The 20,428-nt window shown below is 47.8% G+C and overlaps 1 protein-coding gene across 6 annotated transcripts in view; it reads left to right on the top strand.

The window, feature by feature from the left end:
* Window positions 1–20,428, top strand: part of LOC146809182 (uncharacterized) — a 516,937-nt gene that overhangs the window by 164,935 nt on the left and 331,574 nt on the right. The window lies entirely within an intron of this gene.

Here is a 20,428-nt window from a genome sequence, read left to right as displayed (position 1 = left end):
TGGGGTGGTGCACGCACCTCCCCTGGCAGGAAACCCTTTGTCCACACCTCCCAAGCTGGAAGGACTCCCAGCAGCAGGAGGGCAGACTTGTGTCTGTGGTGGCAGCATCCATTTTGTGGAGCTGAGGCTATGTCTGATTTTACCCGGGTTTCAGGTACTGTACATGTCGTGTCCCTCTAGAAGGGTGGAATGCTAACCCCGTCGCCAGAATTGGCGAGGGGTTAGTATTCCAATTCGTATGACACCTTACTCGACATGTTTTGATAAAGCCAAACCAAAGATAGCATTTAACCGCGAGGTTCATAATGCACTTAAGAGTATATGGTATGACGATACCTGGAAACAGTAGAAGGAAGTTGTTCCGACCACTGCAGACAGGCTCAGCTCATGCCAGAGCACCATCTCACATGGAACCAAGCACTCTGCCTTCAGGATTGTTAAGGCCTGCCATAGGAGTGACTTATAGGTTACCAGGTGTCCCATTTAAGGTTAGGTATAGGTATACTACACCTAAGTAAGAGGTGATTACACCAACTTACCCCAGCTGAGTGATCAGCCAGTTGTGTCAAATTGTTAGGCCAAGCCTGGGGTGGCATAATACATGCTTCAGCCCTTGGCAGGCCTTGGGTACACCAATGCCCTGGGTACCTAGTGTACACTGGTACAGGGGCTTACAGGGTGATCCACTTCCAATTGGTTATGCACCTAGGGTGCATAGTTTTAATTTAGTAGAGAGAACAGCAGGCTGGGGGTCTGATTGGCAGGTCCACAGCCTCAATATGTCCAAAACCAGTGAAGCAAAAAGCAAAAATTTGGGGTGACCATAGGATAGCAGACCCTACTCTCCTACACAACCCCCCCCAAACGCTGGGACATTAAACTAGCCTTGACCAGTCTCGTCTTCATGTCCTAAGTGGAAGTACCTGGAGAGACCATCTGCATTCCCATGGTCAGTACCTGGCCGGTGCTCCACTGTAAAGTCCATCCCCTGTAGGGAAATGGACCACCTAAGCAGTTTGGGGTTTTCACCCTTCATCTGATTTAGCCACAAGAGGGGCTTATGGTCGGTCTGAATCTTGAAGTGAGTGCCAAACAAGTATGGCCTCAGCTTCTTCAGGGCCCACACCACAGCAAAGGCCTCCCTCTCAATAGCTGACCAATTCTTCTCTCTTGGGGTCAACCTTCTGCTAATAAAAGCAATGGGTTGGTCTTGACCATCTACATTAAGTTGTGACAGCACAGCTCCCACACCCAACTCAGAAGCATCTGTTTGGACAATAAACTCTTTGGAGTAGTCAGGACTTTTCAGGATAGGTGCAGAGCACATGGCCTCCTTCAGGTCATCAAATGCCTTTTGACAGCTTACTGTCCACTGAACCTTTTTGGGCATCTTCTTGGATGTCAGATCATTAAGAGGAGTCACAATGGACCCATAGTTCTTAACAAACTTCCTGTAGTACCCAGTCAAGCTCAAGAAAGCTCGAACTTGAGTCTGGGTGGTTGGAGGGGACCAGTCCTTGATGGATTGTATCTTACTCTCCAGTGGTTGAACTTGGCCTCCACCTACAAGGTGGCCCAAATATACAACCTTACTCTGCCCTATCTGGCACTTTGTAGCCTTGATAGTGAGGCCTGCCCTTTGCAGAGCCTCAAGAGCCTTCTTCAGGTGGATCAGGTGATCCTCCCAGGTGGAGCTAAAGACAGCAATGTCATCAAGATATGCTGCGCAAAAGTCATCCAACCCAGTAAGGACTTGGTTCACCAGCCTTTGGAAGGTGGCAGGTGCATTCTTCAGACCAAAGGGCATCACCACAAACTGGTAGTGCCCACCTGGGGTTGAGAATGCTGTTTTGGCCTTAGACTCCTCAGCTAATCTGATTTGCCAATAGCCAGCTGTTAAGTCAAATGTGCTCAAAAACTTTGCAGAAGCTAGTTTGTCTATGAGCTCATCTGCCCTTGGAATAGGGTGTGCATCTGTCCTGGTGACAGCATTGAGTCCTCTGTAATCCACACAGAACCTCATCTCTCTCTTGCCATCTTTGGTGTGAGGTTTGGGGACCAGAACCACTGGGCTAGCCCAGGGGCTCTCTGAGGGTTCAATGACACCTAATTCCAGCATTTTATGTACCTCAGCCTTTATACAGTCCCTGACGTGGTCAGGTTGTCTGTAAAGCTTGTTCTTTACAGGCAGACTGTCACCAGTGTCCACCACATGGGTACACCAGTCAGTTTGACTAGGTATCAAGGAAAACATATGTGAAAATGATTGTAGAACCTGTCTACATTCAGTCTGCTGATGGGCAGTGAGGTTGCCTCCAAGGGTCACTCCTTCAACTGAGCCATCTTCAGGGTTCTGAGACAACAGGTCTGGGAGAGGGTCACTCTCTTCCTCCTGTCCCTCATCTGTAGCCATGAGCAAGCCCATGTCTGCCCTGTCAACATATGCTTTAAGCCTGTTAACATGGAGTACCCTGTGGGGACTCCTGGGAGTTCCTAGGTCGACCAAGTAGGTGACCTCTCCCTTCTTTTCCAGGATTGTATGGGGTCCAGACCATTTGTCTTGGAGTGCTGCTGGGGCCACTGGCTCCAACACCCATACCTTCTGTCCTGGCTGAAACTCAACCAAGACAGCCTTTTGGTCATGCCAAGCTTTCTGTAAGGCCTGGCTTGCCTCAAGGTTTTTGGATGCCTTCTCCATATACTCAGCCATCCTGGAGCGGAGACCAAGTACATAGTCCACTATGTCTAGCTTAGGCTTTTTGAGAGGTAACTCCCAGCCTTCCTTCACCAAACACAGTGGGCCTCTCACAGGGTGCCCAAACAACAATTCAAAGGGGCTGTAGCCAACTCCTTTTTGTGGGACCTCTCTGTAAGCAAACAGAAGGCAGGGTAGAAGGATGTCCCATCTTCGCCTGAGCTTTTCAGGTAATCCTTTGATCATACCCTTTAGGGTCTTGTTGAATCTCTCAACAAGCCCATTGCATTGTGGGTGATAAGGGGTGGTGAACTTGTAGTTGACACCACATTCCTTCCACATAGCTGTTAAGTATCCTGACATAAAGTTGGTGCCTCTGTCAGATACTACCTCCTTAGGAAACCCCACTCTGGAGAATACTCCCAGCAGGGCCCTGGCCACAACAGGTGCTGTAGTGGTCCTAAGGGGAATTGCCTCTGGATACCTGGTGGCATGATCCACTACCACCAGTACAAATCTGTGCCCAGATGCAGTGGGAGGATCCATGGGACCCACTATGTCTATTCCCACTCTTTCAAAGGGGACCCCCACCACAGGTAGTGGTATTAGGGGGGCCTTTGTTGTGCCACCTGATTTGCCACTGGCTTGGCAGGTAACACAGGAGCGACAAAACTCCTTTGTATCTTCATTCATGTGAGGCCAGTGAAAGTGAGGGACAAGTCTGTCCCAAGTCTTGTTCTGGCCTAAGTGTCCTGCTAAAGGAATGTCATGGGCCAAGGTAAGAAGGAAGCCCCTAAATTGCAGAGGTATAACCAACCTCCTGGTAGCACCAGGCTTGGGGTCTCTAGCCTCTGAATAAAGGAGCCCTTCATCCCAATACACTTTATGGGTACCTTGAGCATTCCCAGCAGCCTCAGCAGCAGCCAGCTGTCTGAGGGGTTCAAGAGAGGGACAGGATAACTGAGCCTGCCTCAAGTCAGCCCTTGAAGGTCCCCCTGTCCCCAGAAACTCAACCTGATCAGGTTCAAGCTCTTCAGGGACAGTTCCTTCAGGGTCCTCTAGATCAGCTTCCTGGGAAGGCTGATCATCACTCTGAGGCAGGGGGGAAGGCACAGCCTTGACCCTCCTGTTCTTCTTCTTGGTAGGTGCTTGGTCCATTGTTCCAGGATCCAAGACCTGAGGTTCAGTGAGGCACTTTTTGGCCTGTGACCTGGTCACAGCAAGGACATGTGATGATATACCTAACATCTCTGCATGAGTCCTGTACTCCACTTCTGACCATAGAGAACTCTCTAGGTCATTGCCCAACAAACATTCTACTGGGAGGTCTGCACTAACCACAACCCTTTTGAGGCCAGTTACCCCTCCCCATGAGAAGTTAACAACTGCCACACTGTGGGCCTCATGTAGGTAGCATACCAGTTACCACTTCTAAAATACCGAACGATACCGAATCGGTATTTTAGAAGTGGTAACTCGTATGTAGGTAATGAGTCGGTATTTTTTACCGATTCGTTACTATTCGGTAATTACCGAATCGGTATTTACCGATTCGGTAATGAGGCATACCTTCCCATTGATGGGAAGGTATGCCTCATTACCGAATCGGTAAATACCGATTCGGTAATGGGGGGAACACTTGCATGGGTGGCAGGGTGTCACATTGACACCCTGTTGCACCCCTGATTCGGCCATGTGTGCACATGTGGCACACATACATGCCCTAAGGGCATGTATGTATGCCACAGTGCACACTGCTACGCGCGTAAAAATGCATAAATACATACTTTAATTATTTACCACCAACTAAAAGTTGGTGGTAAATACCGACTCTAACACACACCCACACACTCCCCCCTACATCTCGATTTTGGTGTCGGAATTTACCGAATCGGTAAAATTACCGATTCGGAAAAGTTACCGATTCGGTAACATTACCGATTCGGTATTATTACCGATTCGGTAATTTTAACGATTCGGTAAATTCCGACACCAAAAATTGTCCCCCTACATACCATTAGCCAAAATACCGGTCGGTAACGGTAAAATTACCGAAAATCGGCCGTTACCGACCGGTATTTGGCTACCTACATGAGGCCCTATGTGAAGTAGTGGCATTGCTGGCATTGGTCACCAGGTAGTTCTCACCTGGTATGTACTGTCCAGGGTCCACAAAGCCTGGTGTCACCATAGTGACACTGGCACATGTGTCCCTGTAGGCTTGAGCCACTTTGTCATTAATTAAAGGAGTCTGTCTGTACTTGCCCAGGTTACTGGGGCTCACAGTCAGGGACAAATCAATGTCCCCATCACAGATCAAGACTGCCTGTGTCAGGGTTCTGTCTAAGTCAGAATCTCCTTCAGTTCCCATAGTGATTCCCACTACACCCTTTGTCTGGGGACCAACACTGCTAACAGTAGTACTGGGAGCAGGTGCCTTAGGGGCAACAGTGTTGGGGGCTCCACCCTTTTTGCAATCACTAGTCCAGTGAGTTGTATTCTTGCAATGATTGCACCAGGGTTTCTTTTGACCTTCTTTCTTCTTTTTGGACTGTTGTTGGGACCCACCCTCCTTAGCAGTAGTTTGGGGCCCTGTTGAAGACTTCTGGTCTTTAGGTTTCTGATCTCCACCCTTTTGGTCTGTTTTCTTCTGATCACCCCCTTGGCCCTGGTTCTGGTTCTTTTGCTTAACCCTGGTTCTGACCCATTTGTCTGCCTTCTTTCCCAATTCTTGGGGAGAGGTCAGATCAGAGTCAACCAAGTGTTGATGCAGTTGCTGGTTTTGACAGTTATTTAAAATCTGTTCTCTCATCATCAAATTATACAATCCTGTAAAATCAGATACCTTACTTCCCAGCAACCAACCCTCCAAAGCCTTAGTGCACATTCAACATATTCAGACCAGTCCTGAGTCTGTGTCTTTTGGGTGTCTCTGAACATTAACCTGTACTGTTCAGTGGTTAAGCCTAACCCATCTACCAGAACACTCTTCAGGACTCTGTAATTTCTGACATCCTCTTCTCTAACAGTGAGGAGTCTGTCTCTGCCTCTTCCTTCAAAGGAGAGCCAGAGGATTGCTGCCCACTGGTCTTCAGGAACCTGCTGTACTTTGCAGGCTCTCTCAAGAGCAGTTATCCATTTGTGGATGTCATCCCCACTTTTGTAGGGGGGCACAACCTTAGACAGGTTCCTATTATCAAAGACCCTATCTTTGTCCTTAGGGACAATGCTGCCACCAGTGGGTATAGACCCACTCTCTCTAGGTTGCCTAGCCTTGTTCAGTTTTTCTTCCATCAGGGCTACTTCTAGCTCCTGCTTCCTGATCCTCAGCTGGGCTTCCTGCATTCTGGCCTCATGTTCCCTCCTCTGAGGGGTGGTCATCCTTTTCCTGGAGTGACCTTGAGAGCCTCTAGAGCCATGAGAAGCATTGGAGTCACCTGAGCGATTCCTTTGCCTCCCAAGCCCTGTGTTAAGTCCACTGGGGAGATCCAATGGGGTAAACCCATTGTCAGTCCCCAATAGCCTTAGTTTAGCTGGGCCAAGTATAATACTTGGCACTGGGCTAGTTCTCCCTTCATCATCACTACTTTCTGTATCCTCACCACTTTCCTCCCCTGTAGTATGATTCTCATCTAAGGGATGGCTATTGGAACTGGGTACCTCTGTAGCATCTTCAGAAGGGGGGCCTCCTGTTCCTGACCCTAAGGGGGCTAACTGGGAAGCTTTCCTGAGTTCTCTCTGATTCTCATCATTCTGTAAGAGTTCTCTGAGCTCAGCAGAGGTAGGGTTCTTGGGCTGTTTAAGGCCTCTAAGAGTTGCCAAATGCCTGAGCTCATTCTGGTTAAGGGTAGCAAAGCTGGATGGTGCCCTCTGGGGGTCACTCTCAACAGAGATGGGTACAGTGGACCCCTCTGCCCCGGCCATTGCTCTTAAGTGTGGGTGGATGTGTTGCAATCTACCTACACTTGGGTTTACCTACTAAACCTATCTAGTAGTTGTAGTCAGGGTGTGCTACTCCCTTTGCTCTACAACAACTAAGTTCAGTAGAACTTATGTATATCTAATCTTGTTTTATATGTACCTACAGGTACCTATGTGATCTTTCAATTGGTAACCAAGAGTTACAATGGTAAAACACAGCAAGCTCAAATCCAACCGCTGCTCACCAATGTGAGAAGTTGGCCTGGTATATGATGTTCACTAGTTAAAGTGACCACCTTGTACCATGCCAAGCAACCCTTATGGTGTGGTTGTAAGTCAACCTTTTCGGACTAGCTGCCCTAGTGGTAGCGTAGGCTAAGCAGTCTTTGAGGCTAAACTTGTGATGCGTGTTAAGCCAGCTGTTTTACCAAATGCAACCCCCTTTTATACCAATGAAAGGACACCACACAGATATATGTTCAAAATATATATGTATTTATTTCTCAAAGTAACCCCTAGTCTCTTTATGAGCACAGGAGCACAAATCGTCAAACAAGATTATCACAGAATACACAGAAGTTGCACTTTATATGGATAGGCCCTGGTGGCCACTCGAACCATATACTAAAATAGTGGTATAAGTACCACGAACAGAAAAGGGAAAAGGCCTAGGGCCTCTAGAATCGCTGGGCCTACAAGGAGCTAACGTCAGTTAGTGACCAGGAGGTCCACGGGTGGCGTGTGCAGAGCAAATAGTCACACGCGTGCTCCCATAGGTTTCAATGGGTGCGTAAAAAGTACAAAGTTACTGCAAAGGAGATCTTCCGGGTTGACTAGGAACTTAAGATTTGGAACACAGGCACTAGAGATGTATTACTACACTTGGGCACCGGAGTACCAGCTTTACCTCACCCACAGGAAGCGGGTGCATAGGCCTCAAAGTGCGTCGGGTTTCTTCTATCTGTTCCGTTGAGCCTGGGACAAAGATGCTGCAGGCGGTCGGTCCGGGAGAGATGCGGTGGATCCAAGGGTGGATCGGAGTTGCAGAAGACCTGAAAGCAGAGGGGACAGTGTTCACAGTCACTAGCCAGTGACCGGCGTGGCACCAGGTAGGTACCAGGCGATGTCGGGTGCAAACAGGTGATGAGGGGTAGCTTGTCTCCGCAGCCACGTGGTCCCTGAAGGTCGACGACGTCCAGGAGTCGGCTCACGAGCTGTCCCACGCAGGCTCTCGCTGTCGGCGGTGTCGGCGACTTGGTCAAAGCAAACAAGCCTTGGCAAAAGCAATTGTAGGAGGATTCGGAAATCAGCTGTTGGTTCTGACCAGCAAGGTCAGAGGGATTGCTCCTTTGGAGAGGAGCAAGGGCCAGTCTGGAGCAACCAGACCAGCGGTGTTTTTTGTAGAGTTCGTCGCCAAGATGGCCACTAGCCAACGGGCCAGCAACCGGTTAGGCGCGTCGAGTGGCAAAATGCAGAAGGGCCCCACGCAGATTGTGGAGATGCTGGAGGGCTCACCTTTGGTGCAAATGCTGCTCGAGAGTTGGGCTTCTCAGATCCCAAAGCACAACTTGGAGGGAGCCTCGGTTGTTGCACTTGTCAGCTTGTCGTAGTCGATCCAAGATGGCTGGCTCCACGTGTCTCGGTGCCTCCACGGGTCTCCTCTTTTCAGGGACTGTGGATCGGGCGGTGAGAGGTCTGGAGGTCCAGGTCTTGTCAGTCTCTGGGCTCGGGCTCCGGCGGGAGGAGGCGGCAAAGCAGACGTTGATTCGCTGGATGGTGCTTGCGTTAGCAAGGTGGTCACTCCCTGACCACAGGGGAGATTGGCTTCAGTCCTCTGTGCAGCAGAGCGTCGAAGTTCCCGTCTTCTTCTTAGTGTTAAGTTGATTTCAGGATGTCTGAAGTCTTAGGACACAGCTCCTACCTTTAAGCGGATTCTAGGGGCCGGACTACCTGCTATGTCCCTCCCTATGGGTGGGACCAGGAAGGGGGGTGGTTACACACCCAATCCTTTGTCCAGCTCGCCCCAGGCCCGGGACTGGTGTGCCCCAGGACCGGTTTGAACTGGCATATGCACCGAGGCTCCTTGTGAGCCACAGGCATGTCTGGTTTCTTTCAAGCCCTACCTGACCAATACACAAAATCCTGTCTGGGGTGGTGCACGCACCTCCCCTGGCAGGAAACCCTTTGTCCACACCTCCCAAGCTGGAAGGACTCCCAGCAGCAGGAGGGCAGACTTGTGTCTGTGGTGGCAGCATCCATTTTGTGGAGCTGAGGCTATGTCTGATTTTACCCGGGTTTCAGGTACTGTACATGTCGTGTCCCTCTAGAAGGGTGGAATGCTAACCCCGTCGCCAGAATTGGCGAGGGGTTAGTATTCCAATTCGTATGACACCTTACTCGACATGTTTTGATAAAGCCAAACCAAAGATAGCATTTAACCGCGAGGTTCATAATGCACTTAAGAGTATATGGTATGACGATACCTGGAAACAGTAGAAGGAAGTTGTTCCGACCACTGCAGACAGGCTCAGCTCATGCCAGAGCACCATCTCACATGGAACCAAGCACTCTGCCTTCAGGATTGTTAAGGCCTGCCATAGGAGTGACTTATAGGTTACCAGGTGTCCCATTTAAGGTTAGGTATAGGTATACTACACCTAAGTAAGAGGTGATTACACCAACTTACCCCAGCTGAGTGATCAGCCAGTTGTGTCAAATTGTTAGGCCAAGCCTGGGGTGGCATAATACATGCTTCAGCCCTTGGCAGGCCTTGGGTACACCAATGCCCTGGGTACCTAGTGTACACTGGTACAGGGGCTGACAGGGTGATCCACTTCCAATTGGTTATGCACCTAGGGTGCATAGTTTTAATTTAGTAGAGAGAACAGCAGGCTGGGGGTCTGATTGGCAGGCCCACAGCCTCAATATGTCCAAAACCAGTGAAGCAAAAAGCAAAAATTTTGGGGTGACCATAGGATAGCAGACCCTACTCTCCTACAAGGCCCACTAGTAGCATTTGCATTACCAGCCCTGGCACTTTACTAGGGACTTTACTAGTAAGGCAAACATACTAATCATGGCCAACCAATTACCATTACTTTTTACACAGGGAGCACTTGCACTTTGACACTGTTTAGCAGTGGCAAAGTGTCCAAAGCATCTAAGTTGGCAACACCATGTCAGAAAAAAGGTCTGGGGGAAAGCAAAACGTTTAGGGACTTTAGCCAAAAAGGGACAAGTCCTTCAGAGCCTGACAACAGTATTAAAAATACAGATGATTTAGAAGTACACAACTCAGAGATAATTAATAAACTTCATAAAAGTAATTCTATTTAAGATTAGCAATTAATCTAAAAAATTCTTGTATTTGCCATTTCTTGATAGCCAAGCTTCCTGTATGTTCTTTATTGATATACCTTTCTTAAGCAGTGCTACATTAAGGTCCCATTATGTTCGCTGCCTTCTGGGCCCACTGAAAAGTCTGTGTACATTTCATAGGCAAAAAAAATACAGCTACAAACAGGACCCTGAGCTGGATGGAGATAAACCAATCAATCAATCAAGTGACTTGTAAAGCGCAGCTACTACCCCGAAAGGATCTCGAGGTGCTGGAGAGGGGGAGCTACAGGTCCATCGGAGGCACTGTGGTTCAGTCGAAGAGCCAAGTCTTGAGGTGCTTCTTAAATTGAGGCAGTGATGGAGATTGCCTGAGGTGGAGAGGCAGGGTGTTCTAGGTCTTTGCTGCAAGGTAGGAGGAGGATCTTCCTCCGGCCGTGGTCTTGCAGATACGTGGGACAGTAGCCAGTAGGTGTGTGAGAGAAGCTTGAAGGTGATTCTTTTGTTGACTGGGAGCCAGTGGAGGTTTCTCAGGTGGCTGGAGATGTGTCTGCGGCAGGGGATATTAGGGACGAGTCAGGCAGAGGCATTCTGAATGTTCTGCAGTTTCTTGAGGAATTTCTGGGAAATGTCAGCATAGAGTGTGATGCCGTAGTAAATTCTGCTACTGGTGAGTGTGTGTGTGACCGTCTTTGGGGACTCGATGGGCATCCACATGAATATCTTTCAGAGCAGGTGAAGCATGTGGAAGCAGGATGAAGAGACGGCATTGATGTGGTGGCTCATGGTGAGCGAGGGATCCAAATGATGCAGAGGTTCCGTGATTGGTCTGTGGGTGTGCATGGGCCACCAGGAGTTGTTCCAGGCGATAGATGGGGTGGAGTCCATGGTTAGGACTACAGTCTTGTCTGAATCAAGATGGAGGCAGCTGTTCTTCATTCAGTTGGTGACAGCCTTCATCCCATTGTGCGGGAGAGAATCAGCTGTGTGTCATCAGCGTAGGAAACGATGTTGAGTCTGTGGTTCCCGATGATGGATGTGTGCAGGGCCATGAAGATGTTGAAAAGAGTGGCTCTCTGTGAGGAGCCTTGAGGCACTCTGCAGCCGATCTCTGTGGGTTCCGAGAGGAATGGAGGTAGTTTAACTCTGTGCTTGGCGTTGTGGAGTCTTGTGCATAAGGTCTGGTGCAAGACGGTATTGAAGGAGGCCGAGAGGTCCAGAAAGATGAGGGCTGCAGTTTTGCCTCAATGGAAAAGAGGGCAGAAGTCATCTGTGGTGGCGAGAAAGGTGCTCTTGGTGCTGTGGTTGCTTCAGAAACTGGATTGGGAGAGGTCCAGGATGTGGTTGACTTTAATGAACTCAGAAATTTGGGAATTGAAGGCCTTCTCCATGACCATGGCTGGGAAGGGCAGAAGAGTGGTGGGTCTGAAGTTATTGCGGTCCTTCAAGTCGGCAGAGGGTTTCTTCAACAAGGGGTTGATCTCTGTATGTTTCCAGTCTTCTGGGAAGGTGGCGGAGTTGATGGTGCAGCAGAGTTCGTGGGCGAAAGTGGGGGTTGCGCTGATCTGAGGGTGCTCTGCAGTGGATGCTCTTAATGATCTTAACCCCTTCGACGCGCATGACGGAACGGTTCCGTCATGCACGTCGGTTGGGCTGTGCTTATGACGGAACCGTTCCGTCATGGCCCCGCCCGCGCTCAGAACCTTCAGCGTGGCACGGAAATCCGCGCTGCGCTGAAGAAGTTAAGGGTGTCGTCCACAGTGATGGAAGTCCATCTGAGTAGGATCTGTTGGTGTCTGGCGCCATTGGGTGCAGTGGTTGTGGGTGGGGTGGGAGGGTCTTGGGTATTGAGGTTGTTGAAGCTGTCTTATATCTCCTTGATCTTGCAGTGGAATTAGGTGGAAGGATGTTGCAGAGAACATGGGAGGGGTGTTGTCTGCTGCGTCTGGCGAATTCTTTGACCACAGCGAAAGTTGGCATTGATCCTTTCTTGTAGAGCCGCTTTCTGATGAGGTGGTAGTGCGCGGTGACAGTGGTTTTGAAGTCTGCGTGGTCTTCCAAGGTCTTGCTGCTCCTCCATCTCTTCTTGAGCCAGCTACAGGTGCCACTCTACATAAATGGTGGGAGAGAACCAGCTGGCTTTCTTGGAGTGTTACTTGCTTGAGGCTTTCTTCAGGGGAGCCAAAGAGTCAGACCAGTCAGAGATTCATTGGTGGAGGTTGCCTGCTGAAGTGTTGGCGTCATGGGATGTTGGTGGAGAGGTTTTTCTGAGGAAGTCAGTGAGCTGTTCTTGAGTGACCATGTTCCAACTTCTGTGAGGGTATCGCTTGGCATGGTGGTGTGCGGTGGCTTGGTGAAGGAGAAGTCAACACAGCAGTGGTTAGTCAACTGGAGCTCAGTGGTGTGGCTGAAGGTGATGTTGCTGTGGGTGAAGATGAGGTCGAGCGTATGTTCTGCTGAGTAGGGTGGGTATGTGACCAGCTGTTTAAGTCCAATGGTGGTGAGGTTCCTCAGCAGGGATTAGGTGTATTTTTTCATTGAAATTGTTCAGGTGAATGTAGAGGTTTCCCCTGTATGTAGCCAATGGAGGGGAGAGCGAGGGGTGTGATGAAGTCTATAATGGAATCGCTGAAGGGTGGGTGGTGTCCGAGCGGTCTGTAGATGAGGGTGCTGTGGAGTGTGGTGTTCCGGTTTGTCTGGACCTGGAATTGGAGGTTCTCCATGTTGGTCAAAAGGTCATCCACGTGGGTGGTGATGCGAAGGGTGCATTTTTTGTACAATAGCAATGCCTCCCTTCAGTTTGTTGACGCGATCCTTAAAGATGATGCTGTAGCCATCCAGGCTGGCGGTGGTGATATCCAAGGCAGAGGTGGAGTTCAGATGGACAAAATCGCTCCCCATCTTTACAAACAACCTCAAAATCTGGCTCTTCGACAGACCCCCTCTTTGAGGGACTGTAACCTGCACCCCCCCCTCCTCCACAGAGCCTTGAGGCCCTTACAGGTGAGTAGTCTTGCTTAAAAAACTCATGATTGATTGATATAGGTTTCCGGGAGGAAGGAGATGTTGGCGTCTACTGAATCGAGCAGGTCCCAGATCTCAACCACGTGTTCGTGGAGGCAACGAGTGTTGAGCAGGATGCAGTTGATGTGACTGGGTCCGGTATTTGTTGGTTGTACAGTGGGTGGGGCTGGTGTGTGGTGGTAGGTGAAGGTGCAGCAGCAGGACCATCAGTAGAAAGGGCCTTAGGTGTCCATCGGCAATGTCTGGCAGCAGGAGGTGTTGTGTCCTGTTTTGAGGGCTTGGAAGGTGCTGGCGTTGTATTGTTGGATGGTCCACGAACCATGGTGCGTGACGCTGGGCGCTGTCCAGGCTTGTATGGGCGCAGACGGGCTTACCTTTGGAACGCCAGTAAAGTGCCTTCTGCATGGCCGCATAGCGGTCGCCATAAGTAGTGTGAGGGAGAGGCATGAACAGCTGGGAGGCAGGAAAACAGGAAGTGAGAATTAGCAATGGAGGGGGACAGGGTTGCAGGGGATGAGCAGCTGGAGGGACACAGAGGGAAAAGGCAAAACAAGAGGCAGGAGAGGAAAAAGTGAAAAGAAGCTAAGAAAATCAAAGAAAAATGAAAAGGAGGGAAAAAGAGATCGGAAGGCAGAGAGACAGATGACTGAGCAGCGGAAAAGTAGAGATGCTCCACCACTGGACCACCAGGGATGAGGTGCAGCCTAGAGTCAGACCAGAGGGTCAGCAGTAGCTATGGGCCAACAGCTACCAGGCAGAGGCGTGGAGGGAAGGGAGTAGTCCACTGACGAGATCAGGATCATTGTGATGTGTATTCTACTTTTGATAATAGTGATTTCCTCTGCAACACATATACTAATGCTCTGCAGAAGACTGCTGAATGCAGAGAACTGAAAATGCCTTTCAACAAACTTTGCAAATGCCCATTGGACTGCATTTTGAAATAGAAATCAGACCTATTAGTTTTCCAACATGTAGGTCATTAGGCATGTCAAGACACGCCTGTGTGGGTACTGTAACTCTGGACATGCTGGTGTGAACCATTGAGTGAATGGGGAGAGGTGGAACTCAATGCGGCCCCTGTGGATCACAGGCAGAGGGAGCCACTGAAGGTCCAAAGGGTATCTGGGGAGACAGACATCAGGGTTTTTGTATTAGAATATTGGCTTGCACTGGGGGCAGTGGCTCTTTTCTGGCTTGGCTGGGCGGCAGGAGGTTTGAGATGGAACAGAGTTTTTTGTTAGCGTCTGAGCCCGTCCGAGATCGGCTGAGAACGGAACAGGGCCTTCCTCCAATATCCGTCGCTCGTGATTCATAAGTGGACCATTGTGGGTAAGGTTTAGTCCTGAGCCTGTTACCTAGATTGTTCTCTGTGTTTTGTACTTGCCCAACTTTTTTTAAAAATGGACAAGCATGCGAAAAGGGATGGATCCACTGCACAACTGTCTGGGGGAGCTCTAATGGGGACCTTAGACAATTTTTTAGTGCGGGTGCAATCAGCACTCGCCAAAGATATAGAACTAACAGAAAAAAGGCTCTCATTAGACACCTTTTGCGACAAGAGGTCCTCCCTGGGGAGCATAGTTCATGCTAGGTCACCATCGCATCGATCGTCTGTAGCTTCGGATCTACTGTGTCCAACACCTTCTCTGGCAGAGAAGCACGATGAAGATATAAGGATAAGCCCTCCAGTACTGATTGAAAGCCTAAGTGAAACCGTTGATATATTGAATGTTAGTGAAATGGCACCAATCCAGAAGCCGTTGTCAAACATTAAGACCCGCTCGGCAAGTAACACAAAAGCGGGTTCTGCACAACATCAATTAGCTCCTAGACTAAAAAACGAAGGGGTAACCAACGGACAGTCGTTGGGAAAAATGTCAAGCCAGACCTTGTTTCTGCCACAAAAAAGGACAGTGCACCTTGTTCAAAACCCATATTTGCTGAAACGAGGGTAATTCCATCACCGCTTTTGGGGAATAAGTCTATGGAAGATACAGACTCAGCGTTCTGGGACAAACTGGAAAGTACTCTAAAGACTCTATGTGAACCCATTTATGAAAGGTTGGGTTCCATAGAGAGCAGGCTTGTATGTATGAAACTTTCACTTGCCATGGCAAATCCAGGGGGAGGCAGACAGGGTCTTCTTGGCCCCCCGAAAGGGCTGTCCTAGTGTGGTAGGTACAGGCCCTAGGTCCAAATCTCCTGATACTAATCCTGTAAGTGGCATCGTAAATAACGATTTACCCACTTCCCAAGAGACTCATCCTATTGTAGTTGCAGACAGTCTCTTATCTGCTGACAATCCCCCACCACGCGAAGTGCCATCTTGTTCTCGGGATGGAAGAGTTGATAAGCAGCCTACACCTGCACTACCTTTACTGCAGTCCTCGACAGGTCTAATTGATATGCATCTCCCTCCCGAAGCAGCCTCCTATGTGGTGGTTTTGACAGGGGTTCCACCTCTGGCGAACGGAACAAGGGAATCATACATGGATTTAATGAATAAATGCACATTTTGGCTTAATAATAAACGCCCATTGCCGGCCCATATGTGCGCCGAAATTCTGTTCGCCAGAAGAGTAAATTGGGTTGGTAGGAGACTAAAGTCTACAAAGGGGGACTGTATCATAATTAATTTTAGGGACAGACACTGTGTGGATTATATTTGTTCTTGGCCCCAAGATGGACCCCCATCCCAAATAAATACCATGCCATTGTCCTATTTTTATGCTCCCATATCTTTCCCCCTGGGCGGGTTAGCACGAGGGGGATTTGTATCAAATGGGTGCACTTTTAAGGATATAAGGTCTATTAATAGATTCGATGTCCTATCAGGGCTGGCGGACTGCGATTGACAAAATGGCAGAAGTGGTCAAGATAACTATGAAAAGACATACCCAGGCCCAGGGTTAGAGGAGGACATAAGGCAAGGAGAGCGGACCCTAATGGATAGTAATGGTGATGGATCTAGTTTTCCAGCTAATAATGCTGAGATGGGGGGATTGGGTTTACAAGCAGTGCCCCAAAGAGAAATGTTGGGTAAAGAGACCAGTCTTTCTTTTATTCATGGTGTTGTTACTCCCCTGACATCAAACATTGAGACTGCTGAAGGGACAAACAATGTTGTAGGACATATGGTGTTATTATCCTGGAATGTGGCGGGTTTGGGGTCCAAAATATCATCATCTCTCTGGTCAGACTTCATTAGTGAGCACGATGTTTGCCTCTTTCAAGAGACATGGTCAATAGAGCCTGTGTTCATGCTGGGCTATTTGAACTTTTATGTTCCAGCAGAGAAAAGGAGTAAAGGCCGGCCAGTGGGAGGTTTAACTATTTGAATCAAACAGAGCTTACCATGCAACATCCAACCTATCCCAATTTCGAATAACGACATTATGGGAGTTAGGTTGAACTTCCCGCCAAATCTCAAAATTGATATATACAATGTGTACATTAGGGGTTTACCTGGCGGAAAAAAAACACATGTGGCATTAGTATTAGATACTCTTGTTGAAGCTAGAGCAGTTGACGTAATTCCACTGATAGCGGGAGATTTTAATACGACGTTTGAGCCACTAGGCCCGCAGGATTTGCTATTAACTGAGGAGGAGGACCTCAGATGGGGTGTTCCTCAGCTTGAGACAAAGCCCGTTAGTAAGTGGACAGAGGCGGCTTTGTTTTTTAAAGGGTTTTGCCTGGGCAATCAATTAAGGGCAGCCAATGGCAGAACTGTATCCGACAGGAAGAGTAGCAAAACATATGATAATGGTATCAGGGCAAGTAACATTGATTACCTCTTAGTTCATTTGAGGTTGTGGCACACCCTAGTGGATATGGTGGTCAAGCCTCGAATTGAAAGTGATCACAACCCATTGGTTGCTGTTTTTAATTTGGGTTTGGGAGATAGAACAATTTGTGCTCCCGACGTGACAGGACCAGTAGCCACCTTAACAAATGATGAGCGCCACCTTAAGTGGCATAAAGTAGCAGAGCATCCAGATCTATTAGATAGTATTGCGTCTGATGTTGAAGAAGCGTTAACTTTAATGATGGTTGGTGGTACTCCAAGCCAACTTTTAGCTATAACTGAGAAAGCACACGAAAACTTATTTGTTAAACTTAAATCTTACTTTTGTAGACCTTTCTCAGTGAATCAGGTTTTTAGAAGTAAGCAGGAGGAATGGTTTAACGGCCCCTGCAAACAAGCTCGTGGAGAATTGGGCGTTGCCCTTAAAACAAAAGACCCAAGTAAGATCAAATTAGCACGTAGTATTTACAGAAGAACCCAATGGAAAGCAAAAAAAGAGTGGGAAGAGAGCGAGTGGCAAGAGCTCAAGGCAGCATGTATCAATAAAAACCAGAAAATGTTTTGGGACATATTTAAATGGAAGAGGGGTGAGATTACTGATAGCCCACACAACCATGTCCCTCAGAACTCCTGGGTAGAATTTTTTAAGTCGCAATATGCAAAGGGCACTGAGGAAGCAAGTATGACCTCTCAGGGAATGGTGTTTTTTAACAACTTTGTTTTTAGCCCTGAGGAGGTTGATAGGGCCATGGATACGATAGCACAAGGACGTGCACCAGGAATGGACTGCATCCCTGCTGACGTATTTTTGCACGATAGGCAAAGATGGCGTCAATACATTACCTTTATAGCTAATGCCATAGCTCAGGGAATGGCCATCCCTCCTTCCTGGAAAGGTGCTGAAATTGTCCCAATATATAAAAAAGGGGACAAATCGTTGGCTAGCAACTATAGGCCCATTAGTCTGATTGACGCTATGCAAAAAATTATGGGACGTCTGGTCTTGGGCAAAATCCAGACCTGCATGGAGGCTAGCAACATCCTGAGCCCTCTCCAGGCTGGGTTTCGCCCTAAGACCAGTACCATAGATCAGGTCTTTAGATTTATGGTCCTATATTGGAGGACAGTGGTCCTTGAGGGGGGGGTTTTGTACGCAGTGTTCGTTGATCTGCGGGCAGCCTTCGATCTAGTGCCCCGTGATAAGCTGTGGCGAGTACTGGAGGAGTTGGGTATGGCACCGGAGCTGGTGACACTAGTAGTCCGCTTGCATGAGGACAATTTTGCGAGGGTCCGGTGGGGTCGGCAGGGCGAGGTTACGAAGCCATTCCCCGTTGAGCGAGGAGTTCGGCAGGGTTGTGTCTTGGCACCGACCCTGTTCTCCCTCTTCGTGAATGGGGTGGCCGAGTTCCTGTCCCGGGCCCCCTCTGATGCACCGGCCATGGCTGGTTCTCGTGTTCCAGTCCTCATGTTCGCGGATGACACGCTGCTGATCTCCAAAACCCCGAGTGGCCTGCAGCTTACTCTCCAGCGCTTTGAAGAGTTCTGCCTGTTGCGAGGCCTGGAAATAAATGTTGCCAAAACTAAGTTTATTGTCCTTAATGGCCCTAAACCATGCAGGTCACATAAACCTTTTAAAGGAGTAATTCTTATGAATGGCTCTCCTCTGGAACAGGTTGAGGCTTTTACTTATTTGGGAGTTACGCTGCAAAAGAATATGAGTTGGAAAAGCCAAATGGACTTATCAATACTGAAGTTCCAACAGCAGACAGGCTTCCTTTTAAAAAGATTTAAAAGCTCGCAGACACAACCAATTGGCCCACTTCTAGAGATTTATACAATGAAGATCCGTAGCTCGTCTCTATATGGGTCTGAGCTATGGGGGCATGGTAATAAATCAAAACGCTTGAATGTTGTGGAGAGCGAGTTTATCCGGAAGATTGTTGGAGTGCCACAAAGTACTCCTTTACTGCCCCTCTTCTGGGACCTTGGTCTGAAAACCCTATCAGACACAGCCAACTTGCGTCCTCTGCTGTATTGGCGCAGGATATGGACAACAGAGGAGCTTAAGCATTATGCTTTGGGCTTAAAGGAAATTATGGAAAAAGACCCCCTTTTAAAAATTGATTGGTTGAGATCTTTAAAAATGTTACTATATAAACTGGGTTGGAGAAATCTGTGGGATGACCCCTTAAACGCGGTCTTTCCCTCAAAAGAAATTGTAAAGGTAAAATATTGGGAAATGATCGGGTTGGAATCATCTGTGAAGGGGAGTACATCTCATCTCACAGCTAGATTCTTAGATCTTAAGGTCTTCCCCAGACAGGAATTGTACTGAGGTTTGATCGAAGTACCATGCGATCGTACGCTCTACTTTCAGTTTAGGATAGGAACTCTTCCAATCCGCATATTTACATCCAAGTGGGGCAAAGGATCCCAGGATAAGTGCCCAAAGTGTGGGGACATGACTGAAACTTTGAACCATTTTGTGTTTTTTTGTCCCCTGTATGTCCAGCCACGGAAAAAATGGGTAACACCCGTCTGTCGGCAAATAGGATCCCGAAGGCACGAGGAGGCTCTAAGAATTCTGTGCTCAGACCCGAGCCCGAAAATTGCTATAGCAATGGCGAAATACTTAAAGTGGGCCTGGATAATACGATCTAGACAGATTAATAACAAAGAGTCCATCGAACAGGCCCTCTAATTTATCTGACTAGGCACCGATTAATAAATAATATACACCCAGTTAAGGACCTTTTGTGGTCCAGATTGCTTTTATAAGATGAGGATTAACTAATATTGAGAAGATTGAAATGTTTTTATTTTTTTTTCTCTTTCTGGATGTATAGATGTATAGGTAATATTATCATGTTTATAAAATGTAGAGTATATTATTTCCCTAGGCACATAAGCACAAATTTTATTGATTATTATGGTTTGTTCTTATTGTAATTATGCAAGATGATGATGTTGATACTTTCATGACTTAATTGTCGCAATAAAGTTTTTGAAATTGGAATTGGACTGACTGAAAAGTTATGACAAAGCAAGTAGGCTTTACCTACTTATTTTTAAAAGCTTGCCTAAAAGACACACACGTTAAAGGGTGGATTGTTATTACACTGTGCTAAAGCCTGTAGGTTATTTGCTGCATGGACTCACACAAATTACCTTAGTAGGCAAGGTTTTTAGCGTTGGTGACGGACCCAAAAAAAACATGGAGATAGACTATTTGCACTATTGTAATCCTTATTAGGCTCTATTAAAAAGTATAATATATTGTTTTGACAAGTGCATTCTGCACATATTTAAATTGTATTATGGTATACCTGATGGTTGCCATGTATGAGGGTTTATGACCAAGAGAATAGGTCAGACTTGGTTATGGTAAAAAGGCAATGATAAATGTTTTAAAGCAGATTGTTTATAATGAAAAGCTATAATAAAGGCAGTAGGCCTGATATATTGATTGTGAAAACCATATATGAAAATCAATAGGCATGTAAGGGAAGATTGTTATTACTCTGTATTAAAGCCTTCAGATGGGTAATATTTCTCTTACATGGAATCTCACAGATTACCATAATAGCCAAGGGTTTTGGTGCTGGTTAACCTCTCTGCCAAACAATGGGTATAGACGATTA

This window comes from Triturus cristatus, chromosome 7 (assembly GCF_964204655.1).
Source record: "Triturus cristatus chromosome 7, aTriCri1.1, whole genome shotgun sequence".
Lineage (NCBI taxonomy): Eukaryota > Metazoa > Chordata > Amphibia > Caudata > Salamandridae > Triturus > Triturus cristatus.
The sequence above is the reverse complement of the archived record's forward strand: the minus strand, read 5'-3'. Positions and strand labels throughout refer to the sequence as shown.